At 44.5% G+C, this 18,208-nt stretch overlaps 1 long non-coding RNA gene and 2 pseudogenes across 1 annotated transcript; all 3 read right to left on the bottom strand.

The window, feature by feature from the left end:
- Positions 1-204: 204 nt before the first annotated feature.
- Positions 205-6,239, bottom strand: LOC101283403 (heat shock factor protein 1-like; annotated as a pseudogene).
- Positions 6,240-9,889: 3,650 nt separating this feature from the next.
- LOC117200633 (uncharacterized) lies at positions 9,890-12,522 on the bottom strand. Its single transcript, XR_007469854.1, has 2 exons — positions 11,900-12,522; positions 9,890-11,335 (listed from the first exon to the last, which is right to left on the bottom strand). It is a non-coding gene; the product is annotated as an uncharacterized LOC117200633 (long non-coding RNA).
- A 4,240-nt stretch (positions 12,523-16,762) lies between these two features.
- On the bottom strand, positions 16,763-18,115 carry LOC125965631 (THAP domain-containing protein 11-like; annotated as a pseudogene).
- Positions 18,116-18,208: the final 93 nt, after the last annotated feature.

Below are 18,208 nucleotides of genomic sequence, written 5' to 3'. Positions count from 1 at the left end.
AGCCACAACAACTACTGAAGCCCGCACGCCTAGAGCCCGTGCTCCGCAACAGGGGAGGCCACCGCAATGAGAGGCCCGTGCACCGCAATGGGGAGTGGCTCCCGCTCGCCACAACTAGAGAGAGCCCGCGCGCAGCAACGAAGACCCAACACAGCCAAATATAAATAAATAAATAAATAAATAAATAATTTAAAAAAAAAAAAACAGCAATTAGGACTTCCCTTGTGGCGCAGTGGTTAAGAATCCACCTGCCAATGTAGGGGACATGGGTTAAAGCCCTGGTCCGGGAAGATCCCACATGCCACGGAGGAACTAAGCCCATGTGCCACAACTCCTGAATCCACGTGCCACAACTACCGAAGCCTGTGTGCCTAGATCCCGTGATCTGCAACAAGAGAAGTCACTGCAATGAGAAGCCCGCACCCCAACGAAGAGTAGCCCCTGCTCGCCACAACTAGAGAAAGCCCACAGCAATGAAGACCCAACGAAGCCATAAATGAATGAATGAATTAATTAATTGAAACCAAAAATAAATAAATAAATAAAAACAGCAATTAGCTAACTGATACAGTCTGTTAAGAACTTAGCTGTGCCAGTTGGATTCTTGTTCAAAATTTGCATGGCATACTCTTATCACTTTACCTTAATTTTGTGTGTGTCCTTATGATTTTTGTTTTTAAATTAAGGGTACTTTAATTAATTAATTTATTTATTTTTGCTGTGTTGGGTCTTTGTTTCTGTGCAAGGGCTTTCTCTAGTTGTGGCAAGCGGGGGCCACTCTTCATCGCGGTGCGCAGGCCTCTCACTGTCGTGGCCTCTCTCGTTGCGGAGCACAGGCTCCAGACGCGCAGGCTGAGTAGTTGTGGCTCACAGGCCTAGTTGCTCCGTGGCATGTGGGATCTTCCCAGACCAGGACTCGAACCTGTGTCCCCTGCATTAGCAGGCAGATTCTCAACCACTGCGCCACCAGGGAAGCCCCTTATTATTCTTTTTAAAAAGCCAAATAACAGGACCAGAATTACTGTTTATTTTGGTTTTCCAAGCTAACTATCTTTTCTTGGCATAGGCTCTTTAACTCCAACTTTGTGAAGTAGAGATTATTATCTACTTTATGGATAGTTAATTGAGTCAATGAAATTTAAAAGATTTGTCCAAAGTTACTTAGTTAGCAAGAGGCAGAACTGCAACATGAACACGGCAGTCTGGCTCCAGAGCTGATGCTATTAAACACCATCTACTCTGTTCCCTGCCACACTGACAAGTGTTTCCTGGGATGTGTGTAAACCAGTTTGAAAAGCATGGATTAAAATAAAGTATGTGTATATTTACCTCCAGCCTTTACTTTCCCGAAGTTATTTCTAAATAACAGGCAGCACTCCCCAACATATAAAAATCTCTTTCAAATCAATAAGAAAAATATTGACAACCAATAGAAAATGAGCAAAGACATAGATTATTTATAGGAAAGGAAATTCAAATAGATTTTCAACCACTTGACTGAAAGAAATACACTTAATTTCACTAACTTTTAAAAGTAAATTAAAATAACAATGACACACTATTTCTTGCCTATCATATAGATATAGAAGTTTGATAACACTCTCATTTGGCAGGGGCCAGGGAAAGAAATTAGTACTGTCCACACATGGATGGGAGGGTACACCGGTGCAACCTCTACAGACAGCAATTTTATAATATCTACTGAAGTTAAATATTTACATATTCTTTAATCTAGTGATTCTCCTTCAAAGAATATACATCTACACTGGACATTTTTGAGAATCTAAGGGAGCACTGTTACAAGTGAGGACTACCCCAGACACCTACAGGTATGGTCACTCTGACTGTGAATTACATACAAGGTTATTCATTGCAGCACCGTGTGTATTGGTAGAATAGTGGAAATAACTCAATTATTCATCAATAGATGAATGTTTACATAAAAGTACCATTATCCCTACAACAGAATGTAACACAATGGTTAAAAAGCAGGCAACTCTTGTAAATACTGATTTCAAGATATGAAGTGTAAAAAAGCAAGGCAGGGAACAATGGATATGATATACTACTGTTTACGTATTTTTATAGAATATATGCAAATACATGCTTGTATATGAAGACACTGTCTCTGGAAGCTAGCAGATTCAGGTTTGAGGGGCTCTGAAACTTGTACAATTCTGGTGGCCCTTTTTAAGAAAAAGAATACAAAAAGTACAAATACAAAATTCGGTATAAGGCCTGGGAAGGGGCCTAAGCAAGCAAAGGACGCTGATGCAGAAGCGTAGTTGGCTTCACAGTAAATTAATTGCCTCTATCTGGAAGGATGCAGGAGAAACCAGTAAGAGTCTGGCTCCTGAGAGGTGAACTGGGTGGTTGCAGGACACGAGAAAACAAGCGATGCACCTTTCTCCCTGTGGGATTTTGCAGTATGTTACCTATTCAATAGGAAGAATTCCTTTGTAAATTAATTGCAGTGTCAAACCAATACAATTCCTAAATAACCAGAACAAACAGTAATTTCTCAGAGAAAGATACATTTCTTTCTTTAGAGACTCCCTTCATTTTCAAGACACAAAAAGAAGATACATACCATTTTTGGTTAGTTGAGCTAAGGATAATAATGCCAACTGTTGTTTTTTAAATACCAGTAGCTTCTTTCCCTCATAAGAAGAAAAGTCTGGATCTTAAAATGGGCCTTAAGGTTTTATTTCTCATATACTGTTGATCATCTTACAGCACCTCCTTGCTGATGTTTCACAGCATCCTGTTCTTCTTTCAGAGACACTCTAGCTTATCTGTGAGGAAGTTTATTATAGTTTATGGGACATTCCCCTCCTCCCTCTGCCTCTGTTTGCTCTGTATTTTGCTGTTGTTTGTTTTTTGCCACAGACAGAGCCCGTTGTTCTTAGATCTCTGCCTGTCTTGTCCGTCTGTCCATCCACCCGTCCGTTCTCGTATGTATCTGTATATCTCTATGGAAGGGGAAAGGGGGTTTCTCATGTAAAAATCCAAAATATAGTTCTATGAACACCCGTGTACTAGTCAGTCCAAGTGTGGCTATGAAGCCCCAAGCAAGCCTTGGCACACGGGGCCGGACCCTTGGTCTGGGGGGCCACGCCAAGACCGGGCCTCTAGGACACAGTGGGGTCCCTTGCTTTGGGGGGCTCAGAGCCCATCAGCAGGGAGATGGTGGGGTCATCAGCGTGGTTGTCCTCCTGTGAGAAGCAGGAGCCCTCCCCCAGCTCTAAGAGCACCGGCAGGGCTTCCCTGGTGGCGCAGTGGTTGAGAGTCCGCCTGCCGATGCAGGGAACACGGGTTCGTGCCCCGGTCCGGGAAGATCCCACGAGCCGCGGAGCAGCTGAGCCCGTGAGCCATGGCCGCTGAGCCTGCGCGTCCGGAGCCTGTGCTCCGCAACGGGAGAGGCCACAACAGTGAGAGGCCCGCGTACCACAAAAAAAAAAAAAAAAAAAAGAGCACCGGCAGACCACTGCCCCGCACGTCCACGGAGCCCGGGTCCAGCAGGAGCTGCTTCCCCAAGTCAGGGCTGCTGCTCTCTGCCTCGCGAGGCCTGGGGGTCTCGCGGGCCAGGCTGCTGTCAAGGTCAGGCAGACTCCTGTCGGGCAATGTCACCGAGGGGCCGAACAGGTCCGGCAGGGCACTGGTGTCCACGCTGAAGCCGTGGCTAGTCGGCTTGGTCTGCAGGTCGCCCAGGTTGGAGTCCATGGCGTCCAAGTGGACTTGTCCCCTGGCTGGACTCAAACACGCAGAGAGGAGGAGGGGCAGGGGAAGAAGCGGGCGACCCCAGACATCTGTGGAGCGCGAGTCAAATTGTCCAGGCGGGCTATGCTGAGGCACTTCTGGGAGGGATGGGGTGTGGGGCCGAGGCGGGCAGGGGCGAGAGGGGTCACCCCCTTCCGCCCCCGCGTCTGTGAAGGGTGTGGCCGAGGCAGCCGGCGCAGGCTCTCCCACAGGATGGAGTCAATGAGGGTGGTTGGGGACAGGGGCGTATCCACCATGGTGGACGGGTGCCCGGGACCAGCATCCTCTGCCCGGGGGCTCCGAGGTGGGCTGGGGGGCTCCTCCTTGACTCGAACCAGGGTCCTACTGGACAGGGGCCTCTAGTCGTCTATGTTCCTGCCTGGAGAGGCCAAGGGACTACTGGGGTAGCTCAGTGATGTCAGAGACGAAGGGTCCCGAGCCGGCAACAGCATCTGGGGAACAGAAGCTGCGGCCGCTGTAGGCCATGCCGGAGCCGAGTAGGGGCCCGGGCCGTGGATGTGCTCCAGGGAGTACCAGGCATGGAATAGCTGTCGTACAGCATCAGGGGGATCTTTCTCTTCACCCCCCGGATCTAGTTCCACTGCACCAGCGAGATGAGGAACTGGATGAGCTTGTTGACGACTTTCTGCTGCCGGGCGTGCTTCTGCTGCAGGCCACCCACCTTCCGCCACAGGGCCTCGTTCTCTTGCTTCACGGTCAGCAGTTTGGAATCCATGCTCTCCTGCTTCCCCTTCATCTGCTGCACGTCGGTCAGCAGCTTGGTGACCCTGTCCTGGGGAATCTTTATGTCCTCGCTCCACAGAGTGGACACGCTGGTCACTTTCCTCTTGACCAGGGGCTGCTCCTGGCCGCGCAGGAAGCACAGGTGCTGGAACTTGGTGTCGTCCCCCTCTGGCTTGACCAGGCTGCCCTGCTCAATGCGGACCACCTTCCGGAAGCCACACATGTTGAGCTGCCCCACGAAGCTGGCCGTGCTGCTGTGCTTGGAGGACTTAGGTGGCACCTCTTTGGCAGACGGGCTCTGGTTGAGCACGTGGACGCTGTTCCTGCTCGGGCTCCAGAACGTCCGTGTCTTGGTTGCTCACGAAGGTCCACAACTTGGTCAGGAAGACCTGGACGTTGCTGGGCTCTGCCGTGCCCAGGCACACGGGCAGATCCATCCCGGGCAAGGTGGGAGAGGCGGAGGGAGAGACCACGGGCCGGCCGCCACCGCGGGCCGCCCAGATGTGAACCGGCCCGGGGCCTGCGGCCCACATGGCCGCCGCCATCTTGCGACGGGCGAGCTCCCGCCGGCGCCGCCCACCGGCTTCTTTTTAACTTTTTATTTTGATTTTTTGTTCATGTCCAAAGTCTCCCTCAAATACAGTATACAGTCCTGAACTTAGCCCTCCTATTTAAAAGCAAGACACCCACAAGCTGGTGGGCCACTCTGGAACCTAGGTGGGAACTAGTGGCCTTGAGGTAATTGAGTGGGAATCCAGACTTAAATTTTTGAAGCATGGAAATTCCCTGGCAGGACAGTGGTTAGGACTCCGCGCTTTCCTGCACGCAGAATGGCAAATTTTTTGAATCACATTCAAACGTCAGTACCTGTGGGTATTTTTTCTTGAGGGAGTCAGTTGCCTCCTGGGGGGTGAGAGTGGATTGTCAGTCTTCTGGGAACCAAATGGGGAAAGGGGGCTGGTGGTTCACTGCTTGGGATATAGGTCTTCACTAAAGGCCCCTGTGTTCAGTATGGAGCCTGCTCTCTGCTCATTTGGGCTTGGTGTCCCCAAGGCCAGAATCTGTCTGGTTTGACCTTTCCCCAGTCTTCTCTCAGCATGATGGGCTGGCCTGGGAGTTGCCTGGTTACCAACTGTGGGGGGAATTAACTTCAGGTATCTCAGCTTCTTCAAAAACTTTTAATCCATCCTCTCCTTGCACCTCTGCTTTCACGGGAAACTAGAGCTGTGAAATTCCTACATCTTCCCGAAGTTGTGCCTCAGGAATTGCTTCTTGTTGCCCACAGCTCCTGCTCTCACCCTTAGGTTTTGCTTTTTCGGATTGACAAGGTCAGTAATCACTCTTCTCTCAGCTCCACCAGCTTTCCAATTAAGATGTTGTCTTCTCCTGTCTGATATTGTCTCTTCCCCTGTTCTCTTTGTGCCTTTCTTATCCCATTTCAGGGAGGTTTGCGGCATGAGGTGAGAGGAACTTGAATGTCCAATTCTCAAGATTTAACCAAAAGAGCTTAAAATTTCTTTCAAGTTCAAAGAAATGAAGCACAAATTTGTCCTTGGATCAAGATATATCTTTGTTTGGGGATGGACTACTTCTGTAAACCTTTTGTTTAGCATTGGTTTTTTCATCAATTGATTCAAAAATATTTCCAAGTGTCCAGTATACTGCACAGACTGGACAAGACAGTGTTGGTTGCCAGCCTCATAGAGGTTTGATTCCAGTTTCTTTTTGTTTTTTTTTTTTTTGCGGTATGCGGGCCTCTCACTGTTGTGGCTTCTCCCGTTGCGGAGCACAGGCTCCGGATGCGCAGGCTCAGCTGCCATGGCTCACAGGCCCAGCTCCGCGGCATGTGGGATCTTCCCAGACCGGGGCACGAACCCGTGTCCCCTGCATCGGCAGGTGGACTCTCAACCACTGCGCCACCAGGGAAGCCTATGATTCCAGTTTTGAGAAAGGAGACCCACAGATAAAGAAGAGAAGACAATATGTATATATATATATAATAAACTGCAGTAAACATTATAATGAAAACCAATAAAAGGGATAAAGAATAATCCTATTGTCCTCCTCCAAATAAGAATTGTTAGTATTGGCTTTTCCCATCCCCCACCTCCCACTCATTTTTCACAACCCACTCCAGTGGGGCTTCTGCCTCTTACTCTCCTAAATCCCCCAATGACTTGGATGTAACTAAATACAATAAATTTCCAGACCTCCTCTTACTTGATTTCCCCAGCACCAGATAAGTGAACTTCCACTTTCTTGGGACACTTTCCTTGGTCTCCAAGACCCAACACTTTCTAATATCCACCTCTGTGATCACTCTTGACCTCCATTGCCTTCTTTATCCTGATGATCTTGGAGACGCAGCAGCAGTGAGTGGTGGCTTGAAGCAAGATCTTAGTTCCCTGCCCAGGAATTGAACCTGGGTAGCCTGGATGAAAACCAGGAATCCTAGCCACAAGACCAGCAAGGACTGGAGACTAGAAGTAAATTTTCTGTGGCTCTTGCCTCCACTGAAAAATGCATTTCTCAGGGAGACAAAAACTGTAAAAACAGGTATGAAGTTTATTATTAGAGACACAGCACAACAAGTGGGAGAGCACACAGAGAAACAGTTTGTTTAGTTAAGACAGAAGCAAGGCAGAGAGAACACACTCAGAGAGAAAGGGTGTGGGCGTTCTCCCTAATGAGGAGGAGTAAAGACAGCGTGGCTCTTCCCAGTCTTTGTTTACCTTTGGCCAATTATCTGGTTTCTTTTTCCACACCTGACCTGTCATAGGACCCTCCCCAACTTGCATGCACAACTTTTTTCCAAGATGGATTCCAGCCCAGAGGCCTATGGGGGCCCTTGGCATCACCTATTCTGGGGTGGTGACCCCTTCTTTTTGACCCCCAAGGAGCCTTTCTGTGCCTGTACGGTGTCTCCTTTGCCCCAAAGATGGGAAATATAGGACCTCTTGATCTTTTACTCAAACAGGGTTTAGCCCCTCTCTGTTCCTGCCATGACTGTTATCTTAAAGTGTAGGCACCCTGTTTCTGTTGTTATTCCTATTTCCAAGTGCAAACAGGAGGCTGGTTGTAAATATCTATCCTGGAGCCCACCTATCTCCTGTTTCAGGAAATGCAAACAGGAGGCCTGTTGTAAATGTCTAGCCTGGAGCCCATCTACTTCCTGCCCCACTGACATTAAATATTGGAGCTGTCCAAAGCTTGAACCCCCTTCTCTTCTCATTTTGCTACTCTGGGAGAGTTCATCCTTAAGAACTGGAAATTTTAGGACTCATCTTCCTGTCTGGACTTCACCAATAATCCTGATGTTACCTTGCATACAGCCTTGACTCCTTTGCTCCTTCATCCTTTCCCAGCACTCTTGGCAAAGTCCTAATTCTCTGCCAACTCTGCCACTGCATGCACGTGGCTGAACATATCTGGAGGGAAAGGAAAACACATACCATGCTGACTGGTCTCATTTTGAATTTTTGGTTAAGTCTCAAGTACACCTTGTGCTGGCTGACAATCATACTACATGTCCCTAGTCCAGTGGTCTTCACCCTGGAGTGTGCAGACTCCAAGGAATACACAAAGTCCTACAAGGGACAGGAGGACATGGCCAGTTATGAATGTATCCATTTTCACATTCTCTATTTCTGTATATCTTTTTCCTAAAACTGATTTACCTGTGAACTTTTGTGCATATTTTCATTTCTCTCCTCCTCTTTTGCCATTGCCCATTTGCCATTCTCCCAAGATGGGGAAATATAAAAACATCTGAGTTGCTAAACTAAAGTACAATTTGAAATTTTTTTTTTTTTCGGTATGCGGACCTCTCACTGTTGTGTTCTCTCCCGTTGCGGAGCACAGGCTCCGGACGCGCAGGCTCAGCGGCCATGGCTCACGGGCCCAGCCGCTCCACGGCATGTGGGATCTTCCCGGACTGGGGCACGAACCCATGTCCCCTGCATTGGCAGGCGGACTCTCAACCACTGTGCCACCAGGGAAGCCCAATTTGAAATATTTGAAATATTGTTTTTGAAAGTAAATGACTCTAATAATTGAGTAATGAATCCTTTAGCAAGTCAGGTGGTTTTCAATTCGTTGCTTTCAACAAAATTAATAGAGAATCTAATTGAGTTTTCAGCTTGAATATCGTTAAAATACATTTAATGATGGCTTATTGTGTGATTTTTGGCATATAATTCAGAAGGAGTTCAAAGAAGTGAGTGTCATTGCTATAATAAAATTATTTCCATTCCCATTTACTTATTTATGTGAACAAGAACTCTCAGCTTTTATTCTGATGAAAAGAAAAATAGAGAATTGTTACTGAAGGTTGTCTCATTCCAGCTATGCTATTCTTACAATTGTTACATGTAACGATGTTACATGAACTGTTACCTAAAGCAAGCCCAGGTGCCTGAGGCACAGTGAGGCCAAACAATACCAGAACTTGTTGTTGTCAGAGTCTGGAGCAGAGAAAGGTTTATTGCAGGGCCAGGCAAAGGGCTTTTTCATGAGTTAAAAAGCCCAAACTCCCCAAAGGCTTTCAAGCAAAGCCTTTTTCTTTTTCTTTTTTGGCCACACTGTAGGGCTTGCGGGATCTTAGTTCACTGACCAGGTATTGAACCCGTGCCCCATATAGTGGAAGCAAGTGTGGAGTCTTTACCACTGGACCGCCAAGGAAGCCCTTTTAAAGGCAAGATGAGGGAGTGGCGTGGTTAGTTGTTGCAAACTTCTTGGTGTGGGATCGTTTGTTCTTGCAGCTGTCCAGGTAGGTCAGTTCACAGGTCACGATGTTCCTCTAAACCTCCAACAAGACAAATGTTATTCTGTGTTCAGGTCAGCTCAAGGTCAGTCTATCCTGTATACTTGAAGCTATAGGCAACATTCTTTTACAAAAGGTGCAGAGCCAGCATGACTAAGCACAGGCAACAGAGCATAAAGATTAAAGTAAAAGGAGGACTTACCTGGTGGCGCACTGGTTAAGAAGCCGCCTGCCAATGCAGGGGACACAGGTTCGAACCCTGGTCCTGGAAGATCCCACATTCTGTGGAGCAACTAAGCCCATGCACCACAACTACTGGGCCTGTGCTCTAGAGCCCCAGAGCCACAACTACTGAGCCTGCATGCTGCAACGACTGAAGCCCATGCGCCTAGAGCTCGTGCTCCGCAACAAGAGAAGCCACCGCTCACCACAATTAGAGGAAGCCTGCGCACAGCAACAGAGACCCACCGCAGCCAAAAATAAATAAATAAATAAATAAATAAATAAAAATTTTAAAATAAAAGAAAAAAGTAAAAGGAACAGATCTAATATGGAGTCAGATTTGTTCTTCCTTAATATAGAACTAGCTAAAAACCCATTAAAAGACGCATTGTAAATAAAATTTTATATGTTTATTGATAGCTATCAAAATGTATAATATATTTATGTGATTTTGATCAATTTGCTTTGTTGCTAATAGTTCAATCCAAAAGAAAAGTTTAAACATTTAGAGTATTATGGTTAAAAGAAAATAAAAAGAACTAATTTTAAAAAATATATTTTGTTACAGAGAAATATAGAAAGATCAATACAAGACTTTCACATATAAAATACATTAAGAAAAAATTATGTAGTGGAAGTGAATGAAATATAAATTCAAGGAAAAAGTAAATAATGTAAAATGTCCAGCTGTTGAAGAAGAGTTTATTCATATGTTCTATCTGGTTTTTTTTTAAAGATTTTATTTTTGGATGTGGACCATCCATTTTTTTTTAAAGTCTTTATTGAATTTTTTACAGTATTGCTTCTGTTTTATGTTTTTTGTTTTTTTGGCCTGAGGCATGTGAGATCCTAGCTCTCCGATCAGGAATTGAACCTGTAACCTTGCATTGGAAGGCGAAGTCTCAACAACTAGACCACCTGAGAAGTCCCTATTCATATGTTTTTCAAAAGGATGATGTTGAATATCAAAAAGCTATGGCATTGGGACTTCACTGGCGGTCCAGTGGTTAAGATTCTGCTCTTCCACTGCAAGGGGCACGGGTTCAATCTCTGGTTGGGGAACTAAGATCCCACATGCCTCACGGCATAGCCAAAAAAAAAAAAAAAAAGCTATGGCATTTAGGTTCTATTGGTTACATTTAAAACAGTAATATAAACAGTCTTATTTTTAAATGTTGATATTTATAAGATACTAAAATTTTTACACTGTTTGTAGTTATTTAAATTTACAAGGAAAAAATGAGATATGAAGTAAAAGACATGCAGGAGGTCACATAGTTTTCCAAAATGTTTTTAGGGAACATGCAAGCAAAAAAATTGAAGACTAATGAACTAGTCCTGGTACTATTAGTACACCCAGGCAAGAAGGGACTCTGCCTTGAGCCCACATTTAAGAGGACACCTCATGTCAACACACACAAACAATTTCGAAGGGACATAGGGGTATCTCTGTTACTAAGGATCTGACACTTAATTCTGGCTCAGTGTATTAATTATCTCTTGTTATATAAAATTACCCCAAAACTAGTAGCTCGAAACAACACACATTATTTCATGATTTCTGTCAGTCAGAAACCTGGGAGAAGCTTAGCTGGATCCTCTGCTTCAGGGTCTCCCATGAAGCTGCAATCAGGGTGTTGCCAGTGGTCTCCTCTGAAGGCTTCGTTGGGGAAAGACCTGATTCTAATCTTGCTCCATGGATCGCTGGCAGGATTCAGTTCCTTAAAGGTTGTTGGACTGAAGGTATCAGTCTCTTTTTGGCTATTTCCCAGAGGCCACCCTCAGTTTCTTGCCACGTGGGCCACTCCAAAGTGGCAGCTTGCTTCTTCAAAGCCGGCAATAGAGTGCCTACAAGACAAAAGTCATGAATTTTAATCTCAGAATTGACATCCTGTCACTCTTTGCCAAATTCTATTCAATAGAAGCAAGTCACTAGGGGACTTCTCTGGTGGCGCAGTGGTTAAGAATCTGCCTGCCAATGCAGGGGACACGGGTTCAAGCCCTGGTCTGAGAAGATCCCACATGCTGTGGAGCAACTAAGCCTGTGCGCCACAACTACTGAGGCTGCGCTCTAGAGCCTGCAAGCCACAACTAGAGCCTGTGGGCCACAACTACTGAAGCCCACGCGCCTAGATCCCGTGCTCCGCAACACAAGAGAAGCCACCACAGTGAGAAGCTCGTGCACTGCAACAAAGAATAGTCCCCGCTCGCCGCAACTAGAAAAAGAAGCAAGTCACTAGATTCAGTCCACACTTAAGGGGAGGGGATTACATATGGGCATAACCATCAGAAGGTGGAGATCACTGGGAGCCATTTTGGAAGGCAGCCTACTAGACACAGCATGACCATAAGTCTAAACATCTGCTGCTATAATTAACACTATTCAAGTTGCAAGGAAATGTGTCTCCTTACCTCTTGTCCTTTATCATTGAAACAAAAGGTGATGGTGACCAAATGCTGTGAAGATTCCTAGGTTTTGCTGTTGCTGACCCTGCAGATGGCCACTTGTTTGGGATGCAGGGAGAATTTAGCAGTGATAGTGATTAAGTAACAGAAAAGATAAATCAATCAACTTGTCAAACCTTCTCTCAGTCAGTATGAATGTAGTACCTTCTTACATAATGATGTATCCTTTCCCAGTAGGGTCACAGTTGACCACAGTGGCTGAGGAACATGTTCCTGTACTAAACAATTAATATTACTCTTCAATTTGTATATATGCATATGTATGTATAACAAATATGGCACATGAAGTTACGCTGGCAACTAAATAGGCATCTAATACTTGAATAGTTTTATTTTTATAAAAATATTTCATAGGATTTAATTAAAATTTCAAAAAGTTAAATTTTCAACTGGCAGCTTTCTTTTTTTAAATTAATTAATTAATTTTATTTTATTTTTGGCTGTGTTGGGTCTTCGCTGCTGCTCGTGGGCTTTCTCTAGTTGCAGCGAGTGGGGGCTACTCTTCCTTGTGGTGCGCAGGCTTCTCATTGCAGTGGCTTCTCTTGTTGTGAGCACGGGCTCTAGGCATGCGGGCTCAGTAGTTGTGGCTCACGGACTCTAGAGTGCAGCCTCAGTAGTTGTGGTGCATGGGCTTAGTTGCTCCGTGGCATGTGGGATCTCCCTGGACCAGGGCTCAAACCTGTGTCCCCTGCATTGGCAGGCAGATTCTTAACCACTGCGCCACCAGGGAAGCCCTCCCTTCAAATGGCAGCTTTCTATAAATAACTTTTAATATTTATTCAGTATAATTTGCAATTTACACTTCAATTTTAATAGATGATTTAAATATTAGAAAAATAACATTTGAAACATGATAATTTTAATTTTACATTAACTTCATTATGTCTTCATGAAAATATATTGAAATTATGTAAAGTTTGAAGTCAGTTGCATTTAAGTTTTATTTTATTTTTAATTAATTAATTTTTGGCTGCGTTGGGTCTTCGTTGTTGCGTGCAGGCTTTCTCTAGTTGTGGCGAGCAGGAGCTACTCTTCATTGCAGTGTGCAGGCTTCTCATTGTGGTGGCTTCTCTTGTTGCAGAGCATGGGCTCTAGTTATGTGAGCTTCAGTAGTTGTGGTACGTGGGCTCAGTAGTTGTGGCACGTGGGCTCAGTAGTTGTGGCACATGGGCTTAGTTGCTCCACGGCATGTGGGATCTTCCCTGACCAGGGCTTGAACCCGTGTCCCCTGCATTGGCAGGCGGATTCTTATCCACTGTGCCACCAGGGAAGTCCTGCATTTAACTTTTAAATTATTTAGCCCATTACTGTTAATAGAACATAGATTATATGAAAATCTCAGGTATAACAACATAATTAGTGACTTTGCAAAAATGAGGATAAGAAAAATAAATGGTTTGAAATATATATTTATTAACTTGTAAATAATGCATGTCTCTTTTAAATTGAGGTAACATTGGTTTATAACATAAGTTTCATGTGTACAACATTATACTTCTACTTATGTTTACACTATAGTGTGCTCACCACCAAAAATTTTGTTTCCATCCATCACCATAAAGTTGACCACCTTTACCCTCTTCACCCTCCCCTCATCCCTTCACCTCTGGTAGCCACTGCTCTGTTCTCTGTATCTACGTGTTTGTTTTGGTTTGGTTTGTTCATTTATTTATTCATTTATTTATTTTTTTAATTCCACATATGAGTGAAATCATACAGTACTTGTCTTTCTCCATCTGACTTATTTCACTTAGTGGAATACCCTCAAGATCCGTCCATATTCTCTCAAATGGCAAGATTTAATCTTTTTTATGGCTGCATAGTATTCCATTTAATATACATACACCACATCTTATTTATCCTTTCATCTGCCAGTGGGCACTTAGGTTGTTTCCATAGAGCAGCTATTGTAAATGATGCTGCAATAAACACAGGGGTGCATATTTCTTTTAATTAGTGTTTTCATATTTTGGGGATAAAACCCAAAAGTGGAATAGCTGGGTCATATGGAAATTCTATTCTTAATTTTTTGAGGAATCTCCATACTGTTTTCCACAATGGCTGTAGCAGGTTACATTCCCACCAACAATGTACAAGAGTTCCTTTTCTCCCTCCACATCCTCATCAACACTTGTTATTTCTTGCCTTTTTGATAATAGCCATTCTGACAGGCATGAGATTATATCTTGTGATTTTGATTTGCATTTCCCTAATAATTAGTGATGTAGAACATCTTTTTCATGTGCTTATTGGCCATCAGTGTGTCTTCTTTTGAAAAATGTCTATTTGGCTCCTCTGCCCATGTAAAAAAATCAAGTAGTTTTTGAGTTGTATGAGTTCTTTATATATTTTAGATTTTAAGCCCTTATCAGATATATGATTTGTAAATATCTTCTCCCATTCGGTAGGCTGTCCTTTCATTTTGTTGATGGTTTCCTTTGCTGTGCAGAAGATTTTTAACTTGATATAGTCTCCTTTGTTTATTTTTGCTTTTGTTTCCCTTGCCTGTGGAGACATATCCGGAAAGATATTGCTACAATCGATGTCAAAGAGCATACTGTGTATGTTTTTTTCCAGGAGTTGTATGGTTTCAGGTCTTACATTCAAGTCTTTAATCCATTTTGAGTTGATTTTTGTAAATGGTGTGAGGTAATGGTCTAGTCTCTCTCTCTCTCTCTCTCTTTTTTTTTTTTGCATGTTGGCTGTCCAGTTTTCCGCATCATTTATTGAAGAGACTATTCTTTCTCCAGTAATGCACATCTTTATTTTGGTACTCATCCAGCCATATCTGGTCCACCAAAAGAATACCTAGGTACATGCGATAATAATTAAATGTAGTCATTTTGATATTTTTTCCAGCTGTGTTGCTTTACACACATTCTTTTGTTGTTATGAAAGTAGACTTGGTAAAGTAAGAGTAAAGAACATACCTAACAGTTTATTAGCTTGATGATTAACTTTAAAAAATTTAGACCTATGATATGTGAGCCTCCTTTTTTATTCTTGCCCTGGGGCACCTTCTTTTCTCTCCTCAAATCAACTCCCTCATGCCCAGCTGATGACATTACTTCCTAGTTCACTGAAAACCAGGGACAACAGAAAAGAACTTCTTTTTCCACTTCCCACCTTCTCCTACATTTCTGCCCTTAGACTCTGTCTCCCTCCAGGCATCACAAATGTGTCTATCTAGGGTCACCCCCTCCACTTGTGCACTGAATCCCAGTCCTTCTCAGTCAAGAGCCTCACTCCAACAATTGCACTCCCTGGTCCCTGTCCCTGTCTACTTTGTCATTTCTATCAGCATATAAAAATACCAATATATGCCCATTTTAAATATCCTTCCTCTGAGCCCACATTTCTTTCTACATTATGCTGCATTTCTTTCTTTCCCTTTATGGCAAAATTCTTTGAAAGGACTGGCTGTACTCTTGTTGTCTTTCTCATCTACTACTTTGTCTTGAACTCTTTCCAATTCTGCTGTCAAGAGGTTGGTTTATAGACTCACAGACATAGAGAACAGACTTGTGGTTGCCAAGGATGGGGGGATGGGGGAGGGGAGGATTGGCAGTTTGGGATGAGCAGATGCAAACTATTATATGTAGGATGGATAAACAACAAGGTCCTACTGTATAGCACAGGGAACGATATTCAATATCCTGTGATAAACCATAATGGAAAAGAATATGAAAAAGAATATATATATATGTATAACTGAATCAATTTGCTATACAGCAGAAATTAACACAACTTTGTAAATCAACTATACTTCAATAAAGTAATTTTAAAAAAGAAGTGGGTTATGAGGTCCATACCTCCTCCCCTTAAATCTAAACATGTTTGTAACTGTCTTATAACCAACAGAAGGCAGCAGAAGTCATACTGCATGATTTCTGAGGCTAGCTCAGAAAAGATTATACAGCTTCTGCCTTACTCATTTCAACATGCTCTTGGAGCCATGAGTGCCATGTAAGAATCTTAACTATCTCAAGGTTGCCATGCTGTGAAAAAGCTCATGCTACATGGAGAGGACAAGTGCAGGTGTTCTGGCCAACATCCCCAGTAGAGAGCCAGCTGACAGCTAGCATCAACTGCCAGAAATGTGACAGAAGATGCCTCCAGATGATCCCAGCTCTCAGTGCTTAAGTCACCCTCAGCCGTTAAGTCTCCCCAGATAAGGACCCAGACATCACTGAACAAAGACAAGCTATCCTTACTGTGTCCTTTCTGACACAATATTCCATGAGTATAATAAAATGGTTGTTTTACACCAAGTTTTGGGGTGGTATGTTAGGTGGCTATAGTAACTGGAACAGTGTGTGTGTGTGTGTGTGTGTGTGTGTGTGTGTGTGTGTGTATGTATGTGTACACATATATACATTCATATATTTCCTAGCTCTATTTGCTGAGAAGACCTAGGAACGATGGCATCATAGTAGCAATGAAGATATCTGGCATCCAGATCTTGGTTTCCAAATACTACCCTTTGTTAAAAGAAGCCAGAGAGGGCTTCCTTGGTGGCACAGTGGTTAAGAATCTGCCTGCCAATGCAGGGGACACTGGTTTGAGCCCTGATCTGGGAAGATCCCACACGCGTGGAACAACTAAGCCCGTGAGCCACAACTACTGAGTCTGCGCTCTAGAACCCTCGAGCCACAACTACTGAAGCCTAGAGCCTGTGCTGCACAACAAGAGAAGCCACCGTAATGAGAAGCCCACGCACTGCAATGAAGAGTAGCCCCCGCTCACTGCAACTAGAGAAAGCCCACAGACAGCAATGAAGACCCAACGCAGCCATAAACAAAATAAATAAATTTATTAAAAAAAAAAAAAAAGAAGCCAGAGGCTCTTGAAGAAATGGTTGATTCCTGGGCTGAGTCAGGAAAAGTACAAATTGAGCCTGAATTACCTCTTGTACCAGAAAGTAATCAAATAATGTTGTAGACATTGCAAAAGGACACAGGAACCAGCTTGGAGCACTTTCTCATTTGCCAAATTTGGGATAGTTTTTTTCAACCTTACTTTCTGTTTAATTCATTTTGCCAAACAAACATAGTGAAAACTTTAATCTGACTAATTGTGCAGAAAATAGAATTTGTAGCAAACATAACAGGATAGACTTAAGTCCCTGGCAAGCTGGATCTCCACGAGATCCCATAGATTGCCTTGTAGATGGCCTCCTGGGAGGGAGGTCCTAGGAGGGAGAGGCACAGATCTGCCAGTCCCTATCAGAAGCACAGGCTGCACGTGGGAAGGAAAAGCACAAAAAGTACAACTGATGTTACTTGGATCTCTTATCACTACACGTGGAAGAGTTCTGATTACTGGCCAAACTCAAGGTGTCGTCTTCCCAAACCCATAGTCCTTGGGCATCCTGCCTGCAACCGTAGGGGATAAGTTTCAAGTTCAATGGTTCTGAAGCCTCTGCTTCACCAGAACCTGCAACGTAAATTTGGGGGTGGAGGTGAAGGTGGGGAGGGGTAGACAAAGTCATAATTGCTGGTGTCACCGGTGCAGAGTCTGAGATCCCAGACTTCAGGAGCTTGCTTCAGGAGGAAACAAGAGAGGGTGCCAGGTCACCAGCAAGAGCCCAACTGCCCTAAGCCTCAGTACTCTCAACCAGTGCCCCAGGAGTATGAGGGAGTTCAACAGCGGTGGCCTAAGGTCCGCACTAAGCTGCTAGGTGTCTGGGAGTTCCGAAGGCCGAAATGGCACTCGTTCACATCCTGTGCTTTTTGCGGATGACAGCCATAGCCAGCAGCTGATCCCTCTCGAGGAGTTCTTCACAGAGCTTGGCCTCAGTGAGACACAGGTGAGGATGCTGCCCTTCATCTCCTTCATCTTCACCTCCATCAGCGCCAGGATGTCCAGCTGCTCGTCCAGCTTGCAGGAGCTCCTCCTCCGTGGGGCCAGACGACAAGTAGAGTGGTTCGAGCCAGTATCAGGGAAGCCCTCACAGCCCTCCCCGCCCCCCACCAGCTGGGGGCCCTTGGGGCTGTGGCAGCCTCTAGCTCCGATGCTGCAGCTGCTGCGGCTGCGGCCTATGAACTCCACTTGCACCACCAAGCCCATGGGCTTCCCATCTTCTCCCGTGGGAATGGTGGGCGCCAGGTGGCACGGATCCCAGAGTCTGGCGCTGCCCAAATTTGGGATAATTTGTGCATGAAATTAATGATGATAGTAACCAACTACAATTAATTAAATAAAATAGAAATGCATGGGTCCAGGCAATATAAGTAAATATGGTAGTAATGGATT

The sequence above is a fragment of the Orcinus orca genome, chromosome 10 (assembly GCF_937001465.1).
Source record: "Orcinus orca chromosome 10, mOrcOrc1.1, whole genome shotgun sequence".
NCBI classification, from domain to species: domain Eukaryota; kingdom Metazoa; phylum Chordata; class Mammalia; order Artiodactyla; family Delphinidae; genus Orcinus; species Orcinus orca.
The sequence above is the reverse complement of the archived record's forward strand: the minus strand, read 5'-3'. Positions and strand labels throughout refer to the sequence as shown.